Here is a 16,238-nt window from a genome sequence, read left to right as displayed (position 1 = left end):
GGGTGGTCCCGTAGTCCAGTCGGCTGGTGACGAGGGCCTGGGTGACCGTCTTCCTGGTTTCAGTGGGGATCCACCGGGAGATCTTCTGGAGCATGCGTAGGGTGTTGAAACAAGATGACGAGACAGCGTTGACTTGTTTGGTCATCGTGAGGGAGGAGTCCAGGATGAATCCCAGGTTGCGTGCATGGTCCGTGGGCTTGAGGGTGGTGCCCAGTGCAGGGGGCTACCAGGAGTCATCCCAGGCAGAGGGGGATGGTCCCAGGATGAGGACTTCCGTCTTGTCTGAGTTCAGTTTCAGATGGCTGAGCTTCATCCATTCCGCAACGTCTTTCATTCCATCCTGGAGGCTGGCTCTGGCGGTGGCGGGGTCGTTTGGGAGGGAGAGGATCAGCTGGGTGTCGTCCGCGTAGGAGATGATCTTTAGGTTGTGTTGGTGTGCGATGGCTGCGAGGGGGCTCATGTAGACGTTGAAGAGGGAGGGGCTGAGGGAGGATCCTTGAGGAACGCCGCAGATGACTTCGGTGGCCGCGGATCAGAAGGGGGGAGGCGGACTCTCTGGGTTCTTCCGGAGAGGAACGAGATGATCCACTCCAGGGTCTTCCCTTGGATTCCGGTGTTGCTGAGGAGCTGTATTAGTGTGCGGTGGCATGCGGTGTCGAAGGCTGCTGAGAGGTCCAGGAGGATGAGGGCAGCTGTTTCCCTATTGTCGAGCAGGGACCTGATGCCTTTGGTGGCTGCGATGAGGGCGGTCTCGGTGCTGTGGTTTGCTCGGAAACCGGACTGCGAGGGGTCGAGGGATCCGTTTGTCTTGAGGAAGGCGGAGAGTTGTTTGTTAACGGTCTTCTCGATGACTTTGGCAGGAAAAGGGAGGAGCGAGATGGGGCGGAAGTTTTTGAGGTCCGTGGGGTCCGCGGTGGGTTTCTTCAGGAGGGCGCTGAGCTCTGCATGTTTTCAGCTCTCTAGGAAGGTGGCGGACGCGAAGGAGCTGTTAATGATGTCCCGGAGTTGAGGTGCGATGATGGAGTCTGCTTTGTTAAAGATGTGGTGTGGACAAGGTTCGGTTGGGGAGCTGGAGTGGATGGTGTTCATCATGCAGGTGGTGTCTTCGGTGCTGACCGAGGTCCAGGTGTAGAGGGTGGTGGTGGGGGCGCTGGTTCGGTGGTTGGGTGCGTGGTCTATGCGTCAAAGCTGTTGTGTATGTCGGCGATCTTGCAGTGGAAGAACGAGGTGAGTGAATCGCAGAGGTCTTGCGACGGTTCGATGTCGTTGTTGCAGGCGCTGGGGTTGGAGAGCTCTTTAACGATGCTGAAGAGTTCCTTGCTGTTGTGGGTGTTGTTGTCTAGTTGTTCTCTGAATGTTGTCCTTTTGGTGGTTCGCATCAGCTGGTGGTGTTTGCGGATGGCGTTCTTGAGGGCTGTCATGTTTTCTGTTGACTGGTCGTGGCGCCAGGCTTTCTCGAGGGTACGGCAGGATTGCTTGGAGTTTTTGAGGTCGTTGGTGAACCATGAGGCTTTCTTGCTGCCGGGTCTGCTGGGAGGTTTCTTCAGCGGTGCAAGGTCATTGGCGCAGTTGGTGAGCCACTGTGTGAGGTTGCGGGCTGCTTCCTTGGGGTCCGTCGTGTTGGTGGGCGGGTTCTGGCTAAGGGAGGTGGTGAGCTGGTCGGCGGCTATCTTGCTCCAGCTTTTTCGGGGAACCTGTTGCGGGTGGTGGTGGGTCGTGGTTCTTCTGAAGTTGAAATGGACGCAGCTGTGATCTGCCCAGTGTAGTCCGGTGGAGTGGCTGAAAGAGATGTGCTTGCTGGAGGAGAAGACGGGTTCAAGCGTGTGGCCGGCGTAGTGGGTGGGGGTGTTCACCAGTTGCTTGAGTCCGAGGTTGGCGAGGTTGTCGAGCAGGGTGGTGGTGTTGTTGTCGTTGTTGTTTTCCAGGTGGAAGTTGAGGTCCCCTAGGTGGATGTAGTCTGAGAAGGTGAGGGCGTGCGGGCTGATGAAGTCTGCGATGGCTTTGCTGAATTGTGTGCATGGTCCCGGGGGTCTGTAGATGAGAGTGCCTCTGAGGGTGGTCTTGGGGTCGGTGTGTATCTGGAAGGGAAGGTGCTCGGCGGTGGTGAGGGTGTCTTCGGAGTTGGTCGTGATGCGGATGGTGTTTCTGTGGACGATGGCGATCCCTCCTCCGGTTTGGCTGATGGGGTCCCTGCGGGTGATCTTGTAGCCTTCCGGGATGGCTATGGCGATGTCGGGGGCTGAGGAGGCGTTCATCCATATTTCGGTGAGTAAGGCGACGTCTGGTGATGTTGTGTCGAGGAGGTTCCAGAGTTCGACGGCGTGCCTGTGGATGGAGCGGGTGTTGAGCAGGATGCACTTGAGGGGGTTGTTGCTGCTGCCTGGCCTGGCGGATGCGGTGCACGTCCGGAGGCAGGTAAATTTGCAGGCTAGGCAGGAGAAGGGTCCGTGGCTGCGTTTCGGGGTGGCTCGGTGGCAGGCGGGGTTACGGCCGGTGTTAAGTGCGTGGAGGGTGGCGTCGTCGTAAGTCAGTCGGGTGGGCTGATATCGTTGAGGGCCAGGGGTCCTGGCTCCGGGCGCGGTCCAGGCGCGGACGGGCGTAGACGGGCTAGCCTTTGGCACCCCTTCGGCATGCCCGCTGAACGTGATCGCTGCACGTTTGCGCGGTCTCCGCCATAAATAGCGAAGTGGGAGGGAGGAGCAGCTGGGAGGCGGGAGCGGGGCGGCGAATGGGGAGCGGGATTGGGTACAAAAGAGAAAAGGGGGCGGGGCCACAGGGGAGCAGTGGCGGGGAGCGGGGGGGGACACAGAGCGGGAAAAACAATCACGGGGAGAGCGGCGAGGGGCAAGCCTCGAAGTAGGCAGTGGCACAGGAAGGACAGAAATTACAAACAGTGTAATAAAACAGAGTCACAAGAAAAAATAGCAGGGCAGAGCAGAGAACGCACAGAATACTCAGGGCAACAGGAGCAGCGGCGAACTCGCAGCAGGCAGGGGTGGGGGCCAGGACACACACGGGGGGCCGTGCGGTGAGTGGAGCGACTGGCCCTGAGAACAGGTTCAAGGGTCACTGCTGCTGCAGTGCACTGAGGCCCGGCGAGGCCGAGGCACGAGAGGTGTGTCTATAGCTTGGTGGGCCTCGGACTATGAAATAAAAGGCATTACCAACCAGTGAGTTGCCCTCCCTGCCTCTGCCCCAATAACACCTGCCTGGGCAGGTGGATCAGCAGCACCAAGTAACCCGTCAAAAAACAGCCGCGGACCACAATGATAAGCCCAGCAGTGACACCTAGTGGCCATTTTGCTGTACCGTGCTTTGAATAAAGGCAATGGTTATCTTGGACAGGCCTGCAGCATTGGAAAGATTGATTGCTGTGGCCTTTGGTCAGCACCATGGGAGAGGCAGCTAAATCCATACCTCTCCAGGAAAAATAAATACACAGGTGTATGGCAAAGCCCTGACATGTAACAGGGGAGAACAGTGAGTGACTGGCAGTACCCTGGACTCTAAGAAGTGAGAGTTCCACAGTGGCTAGAGAGTGCTCTCTACCCTCAGTGATTACAGCTCGAGGCCCGCAGCATGAGGAAAGTGAGGTTCTGAAAATCTGGATTCGTATAATCATTCTGGACACGAGAATTAAAACTTCGTCGAAACATGACGAATTTGGTATCAAAAGACCGAGAATGACGAGTACATCATGTACATATATTTTCAGCATATTTGAGCGACGATTTTACCTCGAAGTCGTCATTTACATTCTGAACCCTTGGCTTCCATTTATATGTTGCCCTTTACATAGGCCTTAATCCAGCTGAATTCGATTCCACAAGGACATATACTCCTTAATCGACTTTTCCATGACCTGTACAAGTTGGAACCATTGCCCCAGGCCGAACTCGTTAGGTCAGTTCCCCTCCCAGTGGCCGAGCAAGATAGCATCTAGGCTCAACAAACCATAAAACCATTTCAGCGCGCACACCTGCCATATCTCGCTCACATCTATCTCCACTCTTTTGCTTCACTTACTTTATGGTGGGGAGGTGCCCGTTTTTATTAGGGGTACAGTGATATCTGATGAAATGTTGGGCCTTGCCAAATGATTTGTTGTAGGCAGCACAAAGTGAAATATGGACATGTCATCATGACTCTGCTTTCTCTTTGTACTAGAAATATGTTAACAATTTACTTTACAACCAAGAATGTTTTGCCTGAAGCCCAAAATTGTGTATAAGAAGGGAAGCCTGACTTTGTAAAAGTGTGCAGTCTCCTGAGAATATACCCGTATTGTACTTCTAGGACACTTGTTACCTTGGTTGCAGCCAATAAACTAATCTTTGACTTCACCTAGAAGACTCTGAGTTTCTGTAGGTCTGGATCAGGAAGAACCCGAGGTCTCTGGGTGTTGATTCCCTGACACCGCTGGGTTACCGGTTCTGTGCCGGTTCTTAAAAACCCAGTACCTCAGCTGGCGCCCAACGTTTGGGGCGGTTCCAGTGGTACCAGTCATCCATAAGATCGTGAGGAGCTTCGTGTGGAAATTCCAGAGGACGGCCAACCACCTCATCGACCCCTGCATGTCGACGTGGTCCGAAGGTCTTTGCTGCGAGGTTCCCCGCTTCCCGACGGCTACAAGGACTGCTGCCCTGGCTATCGCCCTGATTTGGACCCTTGAAGTTTGGTAGAGCGAAACACTAAGACGAGTCTTCTGGTGACGTCATCGATATTTCAGTTAAGTATAAGTGGAGCGTCTCCCAGTCCTTAGTTGGACTTAGTTTTGGTATCTTTGGGATACAAAGTTTTGTGTTGGTACTTGCAAGCACCAAAACCGAAGGACTCGTGTATTCACGAGAAATATCGTAATCGATAATCCTTTGAAGTTTGGAACTAGACTAGAGAGCGAAGATGCCTAGTCTTAGACTTGGGAATTTGTTTTGTCTTGGTGGTAATAATAGGGACTCCCGATTGGAGGACTCGTGTCCGGTTCCTCCAGTTGGAACTCCGACTTACGAGCTATATGTCAAACATGGGGTAGGCCCCATCACCTACAACGAAGTATGGATTAAATACACCAGGAAAGATGGTGTTCTAAAATGGCCCCAATATGGTAGCTTTGATTCTGAAATCTTAGACAACCTTGAAGTTAAACTCTTTAAAAAGAAAGCCCGGCCGGCGATGTTTGACTCTTTCCGCTTATGGCGTAAAGAAGCCAAACAAAAAGAAATTAAATTAGCTAAGAAAAATAAGAGAGAAGGGGGACTTTCAGTAATGCAAGCTGCTGTGCAGTTTAAAGATAATGAAGAGCAGATGAATGAGCAGTTGCACAGGCAACGTAAAATGGCAATAGATAAGTGTTATCGAGTTTTGCCGTCTCTTCAGAAAGAGGCAGCAAAAGAACATGAAAGAGACCCATTAATGTCGCATTTACTAAATTCACCACCCCCCTATGCGCAGAATGCCACAGCACCCCCGCAACCTTTAGTTGCGCAAACTACGCCTCCTGCTCCTCCACAGCACTCACCAGCTGTTCTTCAGCTGGCTCCTACTTCTTCGGTGCAGCCTCCTCCAGGCCCACCGACCACCTCTGTTTCACCTGTGTTTTCTACGATTTTGCCTACTGTACTTTTTACGTCTCCTAATACTCCCTCTACGATTTTGCCTAGTGCCCCCTCTATTTCCCCTGATACCTCTTCTGCTATCTCTGCCCCTGCCTTATCTCACCCCGTTTTTCCATCTATTTGTCCTTCAGTTTCACCTTCCATTCGGCAGAAAATGGCCAGCACTGTTACTAACCTTCTTTTACCTCTTTTCGGGTCGCCTACTACGACCCCTAACATGGGAAGAAGACAGTTGCGAAGTCAACTGCCTGATTATCAAGAGAGAGACTCACTGAATAGTTTAGCACGGAAATGGGTCATGGACACCGTAAAATATGATGTACAGTCTGTCATGGAAGTCTTCCATCAATGGGAAGCAGCGACACAGAGATATGTTTTCGAACAGATGTGTGTTTTCCTTTGCGAGGATTTAGAAGACAATGATCAGGAATGCATCCCACAAGAGATGTGTCGTGTACGGTTTAAGTTCGGAGAGGGTATGATTGTAGGTCCAGATGTGGAGAAAGCAGTTGAAATGTTGTTATCATATCGGAGTAAGGGGAGCAGTTCTGAGTCACAATCTGAGCATAATACATCCAGTAGGAAAAAGGCGCGACAATACCCTATGAGAGAAGTTCCCCCACAATGGAGAGAGGGTGACACGACTGCTGTCCCACCTATTCTGCCACACTTTCAGCGTGTATGGGTACATGTCCCATGGAAGCGAGCTGAAGTTTTAGCACTCAAACAAACATTACCAGATCCGCGTAAAAATCCTGCAGGGTACTATAAAGAGTTGTCACAAACTGCTGGGTCATGTATAATGAATTTAGCCGACATCGATATGTTATTTGGGAATGTTGTTCCACAACCTTTATGGGGTAAAATTCGTCATATAGATCATGACCTGGAATTAGGTGACACATGGGCTAATATTACTGCTGCAGATACCCGACAAGTTGGTGGTGCCAAGCCTGAGCCTCTGATAGCAGAGCTCCCTGGTAAAATAGTACATTACATGAAAACGATAATGCCTGCAGTACATGTAAATTGGGATAAGTTGTCTGCATGCAAGCAGAAGAAAGAAGAAACAGTCTCAGACTTCTTCACCAGATTTGAAGAAACATTTGTTGACCACAGCGGTCAAGATATGACCACAGAAGGTGGTCAGAGATTGTTTGTCGTGCACAATCTGCTTCCAGAATTGTGTAAAAAATTGAAAGATTCAGAAAGTTCTTGGGCAGTCTCATCTTCGGCCCAGATATTGGCTACTGCACAATATTACGAGAATAGAGACAAAGATGAGAAAGATAGAGTAGAAAAGAAAACTAGAGAACTGAAAACGAAGGTTTTGCTACAGCAAGCCTATCCGCCACGTGGTGGTGGTAATCAAAATAATAATGGTCAGAATCACTACCAAAATACTTTTCAGCAGCCTCAACAGTATCAGAGAAACTCGCAAAGATTCGAGTATACTCAACCCTGTGTATCTGTAGGCCCCAACCAATGTTTATATTGCAAACAAGAGGGTCATTTCAAGTATAATTGTCCTATTCTATTACAACGTGCGAATGGAGTTTCTGGTGTTAAAGGTCGTTGTAGTCAGCAAGCACCTAGAGGTAGAGGGCGTGGAAACGCCCCTCAGGACACACGTCCCCTTCCACCACAAAACTCTATGAACAGGTTTGATCAGCAAAATAACGTATCTGACAGGACAGCTCAATACTACGTTGATGATTATTACAGAGAAGATGAGCAGTGGGAGAATAATGATTGCTAGGACAGCCATAGACAAAGAGAGGGAGTTGTTTCAGTTCCAGTAGATCAGAGTGGACCTTACGTTGAGGTGATTACATCAGGTGTGTCAGAACCTTTTCTGTTGGATACTGGTGCTACAAAGAGTTCTATTATGCACTCCAAACTCCCTGGCGCACCTTTGTCTGGCGAAATGAACGTTTCTGTAGGTTTTTCTGGCGCCCCAGTTAGAAATCCGATTTCTGACCCTTTATCTCTTTCTGTTGGTCCTTGTGAATTCGAAGCACCCCTTATTCTGACAACAGGTTGTGGTGAAAATTTGCTAGGATTGGATTTGTTAAAAAGATTGTATGCGACTTTGTACTGTTCTCCTTCAGGAGTACAACTTACTTTAGGTAAGAAAGTAGTTTCTCCCATGTATTTGTCGAGAGATGCACTTCCAGCAGAATTGTCATTTCTCCCAGATATTCTTTGGGCCACTGGTCCTAATGATGTAGGTCTTTTAGAAATTCCACCATATGTTGTAACATTGAAGTCCAATGTCATAATGCCACGAATCCCCCAATACAAAATATCTTATGAGGGTGAAAAAGCTTTGCTAGCAATTGTTTACGAATTGATTGAAAAGGATGTGATTGAAGAAACACGAGGCAACGTTTGCAATAGTCCTGTTCTACCTGTTTTAAAACGAACTGACCCTTCTCAGCCACCTGTGTACAGATTCGTGATTGATCTTCGAGAAGTGAATAAAATAGTCGTGCCACAATTCCCAGTTGTCCCCGACATTACCACATTATTGACTATGATTCCAGCTTCTGCTTCATGGTTTTCAGTGATTGACCTAAAGAATGCTTTCTTCAGCATCCCAATTGCTGAGGAGAGCAGGGACATTTTTTCCTTCAGTTTAGGAGGTCGAAGCTTCCGCTTTAAACGCGCTCCTCAAGGCTACTGTGAAAGCCCCTCAATATACAGTCAAGCTCTGAAAACACAGCTTGACACGATTGTTTTGCCTAAAGGTGCCACTCTGTACAGTATGTGGACGATTTGCTCATTGCTGCAGACACTGAGAAAATTTGTAAAAAGGCCACATTGATATTATTGCGTCATCTGTGTGATCTGCATCACAAGGTGTCACTTTCCAAGCTTCAATATTGCCGACAAGAAGTGACCTACTTAGGTCACCTCTTATCGAAGGAGGGAAGGAAACTGACCCCAGAAAGAATTCAGGCAATAGCGAAATTGAGTGTGCCAAGAACACAGAGAGAAGTGCGTGCTTTCTTGGGCATTACATCGTACTGTAGACAGTGGATTCCAAATTTTTCGTTATTGGCCAAACCCTTGGTGGCATTAACGTGTAAAAATACACCCAATCCCATTCCTTGGTCTGAAGAGTGTCAGAAAAGTTTTCTCGAATTACGCACAGCATTATGTTCAGCTCCTGTGTTAGGTACCCCCAACTACAGTAAGCCTTTCACATTGTATGTCCACGAGAAGGAGGGCTGTGCATTGTCTGTGTTGACTCAGTTATTCGGAGGTAGACAGCGGCCATGCGCCTATTTTTCGTCAACTTTGGATCTGGTAGCTAAAGCATTGCCAAGTTGTTTAAGGGCCACAGCAGCAGCAGCTGTTTCTATTCGACAGTCTGCTGGTCTGGTAATGAATAATACACTAATCGTGATGGTCCCGCATGCAGTAGACACATTGTTAAATAGGACCAAGACACAGCACTTAACTAGTGCTCGACTGTCCAGTTACGAATTGACGCTGCTAGCGAGCCATGTGCACATAAAAAGGTGCAGTACCCTAAATCTAGCCACGTTGTTACCAATTGCAGAGGAATCAGATGCTTTAGAAACAACACGATTGTTTCCTCACAACAGAGGAAGAGACAAAAGGGAGAGTGGATTTATTTGACACTCCTCTTGCTGAATGTGATGGTACATTATGGGTGGATGGTTCATGCTTTAAGCTCCCAAATGGTAACGTGACTGCAGCATATGCTGTCACAACTTTGCACACAGTCGTTGAAACTGCACGAATACCACATGGTTCAGCTCAAGCCGCAGAATTAGTTGCACTAACGAGAGCATGTGTATTGTCTAAAGGAATGATCTCCCTTCTCAGTAAAGGTCTCAACTTTAACCCTTTTTCAAACACTGATGTATGTAGACTTAAGATTGATCTGTTCAAATTTACCCGTAAATTAAAACTGAAAAAGCATTTCTCTAACAAGATCATGTCTAATAAAAGTACTACCAACATCCCTACTGAGTTTGAACCTGATGTTTTGACCATTAATGACATTCAAGCTACACACCTCCTTCTTTCCATTACGGACTTAGAACGAACTCCTCAGGACATGGATACTCTTCTGGAGGAACTCAACATCGAATCGGACTTTAGCATTGTCAGTGGGCTCAAATCCAAATCCAAATGGATTCCGACATTGCCTGGAGGCAACTCCATAGACAACTTCCACAAAAGAGTTCTGGAGGATATTGACAAACTGGAACTAAAAGACACCAAACGTATTTTCAAATACAAAGACAACCTGACTACAGGAGAAAGAGCAGCCATGAACAGCCTCACCAAAGACCAAGAGATCATAATAAGGGAAGCAGACAAGGGAGGTAACGTCGTCATCATGAACCGAAAAGACTATGATGAGGAAATTCTCGGTCAGTTACAAGACAACACGTGCTACCAACACCTTGACCACAATCCCACAGCACAACTTACAACCTACATCAATAGATCTCTTACTACTTGGAAAGAAAGTGGTCTAATCAATGAAGACGAATATCTCTACTTGAAAGTAATCAAACCCTCGTTCCCTTGGCTGTACACCCTTCCCAAGGTACACAAAGATCTCCCCTTCCCTCCTGGACGCCCCATCATCTCCGGTATCGGGGGTCCCACGGAGAGATTAGCGGAATACGTTGACCTGTTTCTAGGGCCCTTAGTACGGAATTTGCCTTCCTTTATTCAGGACACCAAGCACATACTGAGCATTCTCTCTGATCTACAATGGCAACCAGGCAACCTCCTGGTCACTATGGATGTGGTAGCTCTGTACACCAGCATCAAACCGGATCTTGGACTTGACGTTGTCACCAAATTTCTACACAAACATCCAGCCACTATGTGGCAACACACTAACATGCTTATCTCCATGATGGAACTCATCTTGAATAACAATGTATTTATGTTTAATAACGCATGGTACAGACAAACGAAAGGAGTCGCCATGGGCTCGAAATTTTCCCCCTCGTTCGCCAATCTATTCATGGGCGCACTGGAGAACGACCTCATCTGGGGCGCCAAAGGAGCAAGCTTCATAGACTCAATAGTATTTTGGGGGAGATACATCGACGACTGCTTCCTGATTTGGTCTGGTTCACATGAACAGCTGACGGAGTTCTACAGACATCTCAACAACAACACGTGGGAGATGAAGTTCACCATGACGTCAAGCTTAGACAAAATTGAGTTTCTGGACCTGGAGATATACATCCTTGACAACAAATTAAACAGCAAACTCTTCAGGAAGAGCACCGCTTGCAATGCGATTCTGCATGCCAACAGCGCTCACCCATCCCACCAGATCAGCAGCATACCATTTGGAGAATTCCTAAGAGCTCGCAGAAACTGCAGTGACGATCAAGATTTCAAAAACACACTTATAAGTATGCAGGAACGCTTCAAGAAAAGAGGCTACTCTGACGACCTACTTAAATCAGCCACCTCTAGGATCATGAAAATCAAAAGAGAGGATACCCTGAAAGACAAATCTAACAAAGGGTCAGACGACCCTGGGACCATCCGCATGATTACCGATTACAGTAACCACCACCAAGCACTACGCAGAACCTTCAGCAAACACTGGAACATCCTCAAGAAAGACAAGAACATTTCGAATTACGTGGGAGAACACCCCCAGATCACCTACAGGAGGGGCAGGACTTTGAGGAACAGACTCAGCCCCACAATCCCACGCAGCAACACTGATGGTAACTGGCTGACCAAACGCAACATTGGCTTCTACAAATGCGGGTTCTGCTCTATGTGCCGGTGGGCCAAACACAAAACCACAGAATTTCATGACACCAAGGGCAACGCCTACATCATCAGATCAAACATCAACTGTACTACACGTTATGTTGTATATATTATCGAATGCAAATGCAGAAAAATCTATGTGGGGAGCACTATCCGCCCGCTCAAAGAAAGGATAGCAGAACACATAAGAGCGTTACACAAACAGGATCCTAGATACCCGGTTGCTCTGCACGCGGCTGCGTGCGGGGAACAGACTATGGATAAACAAGTCTCGTTTTTTGGGATAGACTCTGTCCCTATTGGTGTACGGGGCGGCAACAGAGAACTCAAATTGAGACGCCTGGAGGCTACATGGATCCTCCGCCTGCGTACCGTGTCTCAGGGGCTTAATTTTGACCAGGAGATGCAATTTTTCCTGGGGGACTGATCCCCCGTACCCTTTACCTGCATATGTAGCTATGACTCTCGTTATAATCTTGTATGTGTCTGCAGTTCTGACTGCACTAGACCCCTATATACATTGTCCCCCGACACCACCCCTATCGGTTGGTATCTCTCAATGGGGTTACATGAGGTTACTATTGGTTTGATCTAATTGTTATACCATACACCATCTGTACATACGAGTAATGACATTATGCCACTAACGATACTGCATTCACTGTGTTGATCTCTTTCACATCTAACCATGGAGTTTCTAACTGTGACTTTTACCTTCACCAATGTTGTGCCATGTTTAAAAACTTATTATTGGTCTCCATGTGTTACGAAGTAGTGTGAAAATACCAATAAGAGTCTGGAAATGGAACTTGTACTCAACCTGTCGTATGCATTTGAACGTTGCTATAGGATTTACTGTATTCAACTTGTCGTGTGCATTTGAACTTTGCAACATGTTTGTTGTATCACGAAATGTGCTTATTGCCTGTTTATACATCACCTGCACCCTGGCTTGTTGTGGATCGGATGCATGACCACCTTCTGCATGCTTTTGATAACAGCCGTAGTCTCAATTACCCTATGGTTTTTGAGCTACACTCACGGAGCACGAAGATTCGTTCCGTTCCTTATATATAGAAAAAATATATTTTTATTTTTTATTTTTATTTTTTCACTGCTATTTTTTCCAATTCTTGTTCTTATCAAGCTATGCTTCGCCAGAACGATATTGTCGACGAACTATGAGAATCTGCCCTTACCCACGGGCATCCCGCCGCGCTACTCATTCTTTTAGAACACACCCACTAACGAGGTGTATCTGCCGCTCTAGTCTTTCACATACGGGCTCCGCGTCCTTCAATACAAAGCTACTTCCGGGGCGGGACCACGTGTCCGCACCCGGAACTTCTGTGTGGGAGCACCCTCCCAGCCGTCTGCTAACCTGATTTCTGGTAAGTTTGTGCTACTCCTATACCCCCCGTCTTGTGCCTCTCTCTGGAGAGACATTGATCCGATCCCCCAAGTATTCCGAAAAAAGAAAAAAGACCGCGCCTATCGGTCTACTTTTTACTCATGTTCACAATCCTTTACCACCCACAGATCCCGCCGAAAACGAGCGATTTCTCGCCTGCCACTTCCAGACCTAACACTCGGACACCCCTGCATCCTAATGTGAATGCGTGTCATTTTTGTGTGGCACCACGAACTTCCTGCCTTTGGAGCACTGCCTCCGCCGTTGAGGTGAGACACTTTCATACTTGCCTTATTTTATTTGCTCGGAGGAAACCCCCCCCCCCCTTTTACCCCCTGAAACCGCCGCCCTGATCCAGGGTGCATTATAAATATACTTCTCCTAGTATTGGTGGTCCACATATACAATCCTTTCATTATACTCCCTTCCCAGCATTTCCCTCAGCGCAGCCGTCCACGGGCTCTGGAGCCACATCCATCTACCCATCAGTAGCCTGGTCCCGAGCGAGGGCCGGGTCGGAAGTATCACCGGCTAAGCGGTGAGTCTTCACTCTTATTGTGTCCACCTCTGTACATTTGCCTGTATCTGTACCTTATCATGGATGCGCAGTGCCTTTTCATGTGATCGTACTGGTTATGATACGTTTTTTGCCCCTTTTTGTTTCCTTCTTCCCACCGTGTTGTAGACCTGTGGTCCTTCTTCTTCTCGTCACAGGTATGAAACGCTGAGTATCCCGCCGCCCCTTTCAAACAGTTAGCTTGTTTTTCTGTTACCACTTTGACGTAGATACTTAAGGGATCTACCCACCGCCCTCATACAATGATTTTTTATGATATATTTTTTATGATAATTTGCATAAGATTCTACTCGATCTTTCACGGGATACTTTCACCGCCATTCCCTAATAAATAGCCACACACACTTGACGCATGGTTTTCACTTCTCCGCACCTCATCACGCACCACCATATAGCCACTCCTGGTCTCCCACATATAGTTCTCACCATCACCTTGTGTGGCACTGTGTGTCTCCACTTTGTTATCTGCAACGAATCTTAAGTAATTAAACTGTTACACGTCTCCCACCAGCACTCACCCGCTCACTAGTTAATCACCACCTGCAGTCACTCAAACATGTTGACGTAATACCGTGTGGACATCAAATTCCATTCTGTACTTTGTATCCTCCCCAGCCCTGATGAGTCGTGCAAGCACTGTTACCGCTTGACGACGAAACACGTGTCGGCTGGCCCTTCATGAAATAAAAGAGGATTCATCCAACAACTATTCTCCTCTGCCTCGATCACTGTTACTTGTACCTTTATGTCCATTGAGGCATCTCCTTCTTTACTGAAATTTGGTGTGCAATTGGTATTTGTTCTTGTAAAGGAATGAGAGTGACCGTCTACACTGATAGTCAGTATGCGTTTGGCGTGGCTCACAGTTTTGGACGATTGTGGAGAGAACGTGGGTTCCTGACTTCGCATGAAGCTAAGATTCAGCATGGTCAGTTGGTAAATGAGCTTCTTGAATCACTGACCTTGCCCCTGCAAATGGCGATTGTGAAATGTAGTGCTCACAAGAAGGTGACTGATGATGTAGGTCGTGGAAATGCATTTGCTGATGAAATCGCGAAAGAAACGGCAAAGAATGTGATGAGCCGAATGTATGTTGCAGGCCCTGAAAGATGGACTGGTGATGTTGGAATATGTGAGGACACGATAGAAAGTGTGAAGTCCATCCAAGCTGAGGCCACAGAGAAAGAGTTGAGCACGTGGAGAGAGAGTACAGGGAAGATGGATGCAAATGGTTGTTGGATTGAATTGACAGAGCATCAGAGATGGTTGTTACCCGATGCATATGTGCTTGCAGTGGTTACAATGGCTCATGGAATGGCTCATATCAGCGTGAAAGGGATTTGCGAGTTGTTGGCCCCAGTGTGGAAGAATTCAGGGATTCCCAAGTGTGCAGAGAATGTCGTCAAGAATTGCATGGTATGTCTGAAACACAATCCTGGTAGGGGAACCCCAACTCCAGCTGGTCATTTTGCACCTCCTACGTATCCGTTCGAGGTTTTGCAGCTAGATTTCATACACATGGAGAGTTGCAACAACTTAAAATACGTGCTCGTGGTTGTTTGTGCTTTCTCAAGATGGGTAGAAGCCTATCCCCTAAAAGACAATACTGCCTTGTCCACAGCGAAAGCCCTTGTGAAAGAGTACTTCCCCAGGTTTGGAATGCCTAGAATGGTCTGGTCTGACAACGGAAGTGAATTTGTGGGTCGTGTGATGAAAAGAGTGTGTGAAGGGCTAGGCATTAGGCAGAAGTTCCACGCTGCAAATCACCCCCAATCAGCTGGATTAGTAGAATGTTACAATGGCACGCTAAAACTTAAATTGGCCAAAATCCAAGCGAGCACAGGTCTTAAATGGCCTGACGCTCTACCCTTAGCACTCCTATCCACCAGAATGACTGTGCATTCGCGAGTGAAACTCAGCCCTTATGAAATTGTCTTTGGCCGGCCAGCCAACATATGGGGAGTGCCTAGGCCCACGAAGTTCAGCGAGCTACAACACCCTATTTTGCTTGATTACTTGTATGAATTGACAGCTAAATTACGTGTTTTGCATCAACAGGTCCACAACACCCTGCCTCCGGTCTCTGAGACTCCAGGCCATTCCATTGTCCCTGGCTCCTGGATACTCGTGAGAAACTTTCAGAGAACAAAGAACGACCAGCCCAGGTGGACCGGGCCACATCTCGTCCTTCTTTCCACGAGGTCAGCCGTTCGAGTGGAGGGGAAGGCCAACTGGATCCACGGGGTCCACTGCAAAAGAATCCCTTCACCTCCACCACATGACCAGTGGGTCCAGAAGGGTGTCACTGACTCAGAGCTTACAACTGTGCCACGTGTCATACCTGTCAGCGATGACCGTGTAAAAGAAACTAACCCTGAATGTGAAAGCGAGAACATTCTTCAAGAGACTGTGCCACCAACAGAACAATTGAACTTTTTGGAGCCTGAACTCCTGTTTCAGGACCAGACAGTACCAGGAAAAAGACGCTACAATTTGCGACCTAGAAAAAGGGACTAATAAAAGTGATTCCTTTTTATGATTTGAGACCAAGACCTATGGACAAATAAATATATCTTTTTTCCTCCCAAGTCCTATTTTTGAAAGTGCAGATCTCCCATCTAGGTAACTTGCTTATTTTTGTTTTTCGAACCGCCATCCGGGTTCCGCTGCTAGGGCCGCGGTTGATTAAAGTCTTTTGGGTACAGCTGACGACGTTAGGTCGGTAGTTCTGGTCAGTCCAAGGGAGTTGCCCTAGACTGACGGAAGCATCATTTAGCAGAAGCAACCTCCCACCGCGGGCAGCACTTTAGAGAGGATGGAGTTTCCTGATGTGGAGAGACCT

Source organism: Lissotriton helveticus, chromosome 5_1 (assembly GCF_964261635.1).
Source record: "Lissotriton helveticus chromosome 5_1, aLisHel1.1, whole genome shotgun sequence".
NCBI lineage: Eukaryota > Metazoa > Chordata > Amphibia > Caudata > Salamandridae > Lissotriton > Lissotriton helveticus.
This window is presented reverse-complemented; position numbering follows the sequence as displayed.